The 3,504-nt window shown below is 44.7% G+C and overlaps 1 long non-coding RNA gene across 1 annotated transcript in view; it reads right to left on the minus strand.

The window, feature by feature from the left end:
• Window positions 1–991: 991 nt before the first annotated feature.
• Window positions 992–3,504, minus strand: part of LOC108494512 — a 16,149-nt gene continuing 13,636 nt past the window's right edge. Inside the window, exon 3 of the long non-coding RNA XR_001873873.1 lies at window positions 992–2,952. This is a non-coding gene — a long non-coding RNA (uncharacterized LOC108494512). The remainder of the gene's footprint in view (window positions 2,953–3,504) is intronic.

Genomic DNA, 3,504 nt, shown 5'->3' on the forward strand with positions numbered 1-3,504 from the left:
CATCCCACCTGCACTGACCGTCAGAGCATGCAGGTGCAAATCTCTCCATCAGGCCACGCTGGTTCCACCACATGCTTTTACAGGTGTATTTCTTTTTAATAATCCCATAGAAGTTCCCAGTAATACAACCCAGGCACTAAAAAATCACAGCATATCCCAGGAAGTGTTCAAAGCCAGGCTGGGTGGGGCTTTGAGCCACCTAGTCTAGTGCAAGGTGTCAGTGCCCATAGCAGAGAGGTTAGAGTTGGATGAACTTTAAGGTCCTTTCCAACCCAAACCATTCCATAATTCTATGATGACTCTATGAAATCATTACAGAGCAAAAAAAAACCCTAAGCTTTGGCAGCAGGACCACTGTGACCTTCCCACACAGCACCGCCTCACCAGCCCATTTACAACAAACCCAACCAACCAAAGCAAATGCCAATGTCCCACCAGCATTACCACCTTAGAGAGGAGAAACAAAAACTAATTAAAAAGCTCCAGATGTCTACTCCTGGTTCTTAAGAAATCACCAGGGTTCACAGTGCAAGAAATAGAGGTACACACTTACAAAGCATCACTGTAGAACTAAATAAATAACAACTGATTTTTCTGTGCTCTGTCACCAAAACTCCTGCTGAGTTCACACAAAATTTTATGTGGTGACTCCTTAGTAAAATTCCAAAGATACCAATCCCTTCACCATGATGGAGCTGAGCAGAAGGACAAGACACGTGGCATAATGAGAAGATTTTGTTTCCATGCCCTTGCTGGGGCAAAGAACAGTCATGACATTTTTCATCCTTTTACCTAAATCTTATTTTCTTTGGCAAAGGAGAAGGAGCAAAAAAAAAAAAACAAACAAAAAACAAGCCACAGGAACATAGCAGAAGGAATAAGAGTTGGCCCAGGCAAACCTGAACACGACAAACTGCATTTTGGAATTACATCTTCCTACCTGGGTGTGATGAAGCGTACTTTGGAACTACATCTTCCAGCATCACAAACAGCAGTAGAGAAAACACCAATCAATTCCTGGCTAAAACAATTGTTTTATCCCAGCAACCAGAGAGAAACCAGCGAGGACTTGCTAAAACTTTCCCTTCAAAGTTTGAGTGCTCCCTGTAAGAGGGAACCAACAATCACCTTGCACCACCCACACACAGTCTTCTAATTCACCTGTGAGCCCTGATGCCATTTCTCCTGTCAGAGCCTATAATTGGAATATCCTTAACAGCTGGGATGGGGGGGGCTCAAAACCCCCAACCTCTGGGGCAGGTGTAAGCAATCAGCCCAGATTTAAGAGCTGCTCACCAGCAGCTCCACACTCTACTTCTCTAACTTACTACACCGAGAATATAGAGCAAAGGCAGGAATACTCACACTAGATCTGATGTGAGGAGTAAATGTGACACCCATCAGGTTTTATGAGACAGCATCATCCACCAGATCTTAACAAAACACTTGCAAATTGCCAGTGCTGTGTTCCGAGAAGCTTTTCCATTTCTTCCACTTAAACACGAAGCCACTTTCAATTCCCATAGCTAGTAAACAGCCCCAAAAAAACCCAGGGAAAATTAACCTACCTTTTCCAAATGGTTGGGAAAACCCAGATTCAGGGTGTTTTTTCATTAGGGTATTTCATTCTTGCCAGAGTCAGCTGAACTGAAGAAGTTTTATTTGAACTGCAGCCAGCCTGATGGATAAATCAACTTTCCCGGCCAAAGGCTTCGGTACACCACTTCCAGCTCGTGCCTGGGACCTCATACTTTGAGGGTGATGTTTTTCCTGATACAAGGAATATTACCACCAGACCCCAGTAACAAATCTCTGCACTGAAATGCTGGCGTTAAAGATGACAGGCTCTGCTATAGTTCTTGCTATGAGGACATTCCTTTGAATCTAGGAAAAGCTGGAGTGGAAAAGGGCACAACTTTGCCCTTGGAAAAGCAAGGGGGATGAGAGGGAGCTGTCAGCAAAGTGGGCTGTGGGGCAGAAGCTCTGCGGGGCGTCTGGAGCTGCCCTGCCAGCCCAGCCCCGGGATCCCACATGGGCTGGCGAGGAGAAAACTACCTTAAAAAGAGGGAAGGCTGATGGCAAGAAAACATCATCTATGATTTGTATGCTATAAAGTTGACAATAAAACTCTGGACCATGGAAGCATCTCAGTCTGAAATTCCAAGGGGAAAAGGAAAAGTCAAATGCTCCTGCAACCACGCTCCAAAACACAGGAGAGTGCCACCACTCTGACTAAACTACCTTACTTTCTGTTCAGCTTTAGAAATACTTGGTTATGACTTTTAAAGGGAAAGACACTTTGATTTGTCCATGACTGGAAAGAGCTTGGATCAAGCGAGTAACGGCCGCAGCCCCCAGATGCGCCCGGGTTTGCGAACGATGAAAGCCAACCTCTGTCCCCGCTAATGGTTAACAGGTGGGCTTCACAAATGCCTCCAAAAATAAAAAGCTCCTTTCTAAAAATACCACCCTTCATTCACCACGCCATATTTTCCAGAAAAATACTGAGGATAGCTGACGTTTCCCAAACAATCGCTTCTACGGGAACTTCGGGCTGCCCCTGCAGCAGAAAGTTTTGCGAGGCAAAGAACACAAATCGAGCCCCGTGGATGGACCCATTCCCTCGGCCAGCTCCGGAGCTCGAGCACAGATCAGCTTTATGGAAATAACAGATTACAGAACACATCGCTACAAATAAATTATTATTTTTTTTTTTTTTTTTTACTACAGGATGCGTAATTGAAATGTCTGAGATCCAACAATCACCTCTGAATTCATAAATACCTCATAGTATTCCGAACACACTCTCCTATAATGAGACCGTCTTCAATTTTCCTTGGTAAAGAGACCTTTAAAGAATGCTAAAGCAGGTCGGCGCCCTTATGCACTGATGGAAACAGGAACAAAAGCATTTTGCCACCAGGCATCTCGTCTATCATTATTTTCTTCACTCTGCTTAAACAAACTGAAAAGTACGTGCCTTTCCCCCCCCCCTCCTAAATATCTGCAATAACTGCAATTTTATCCCGTCGGAAAGCCACCATCTGTATGAAAACAAGGGACCATTATACCGAACCGTCACCGGCGATCGGTTTTTTCCTGCTTCACTAATGTTTTTTAAAACACGGGATTAAAATGTCATCCCATCCCTCCCGTTCTAGGGAGCCGTGTGTATTCCTCTCCTATTCCTCTCCTCTGGTCACGGTATACTTAATCAAGTGTGAATGATTAAAGTACTTCAATTAGAGCTACGTACATTCATTGCAGGCAATTCAAAGGCAGCGGAGAAGTGTAGCTGAAAGAAGAAATTACTTCTACTACTTTGAGATCTCCATCTCCTACTTTCCTCCTCCCCAGCACAGCCAGAGCCCTGGGACCCGGCAAAGTACCAGGCGCTAAGCTCCAGCCAGGATTTACCTTGGGGGCACGTCCCTCGGCAGGACAAAAGGCTATTCTTTCCCCCTCTGCAAGTTTTTTTTTTTTTTTTGGGGGGGGTGTATTTTT

This window comes from Lepidothrix coronata, unplaced genomic scaffold (assembly GCF_001604755.1).
Source record: "Lepidothrix coronata isolate B3197 unplaced genomic scaffold, Lepidothrix_coronata-1.0 Scaffold25, whole genome shotgun sequence".
In the NCBI taxonomy this organism is placed as follows: Eukaryota; Metazoa; Chordata; class Aves; order Passeriformes; family Pipridae; genus Lepidothrix; species Lepidothrix coronata.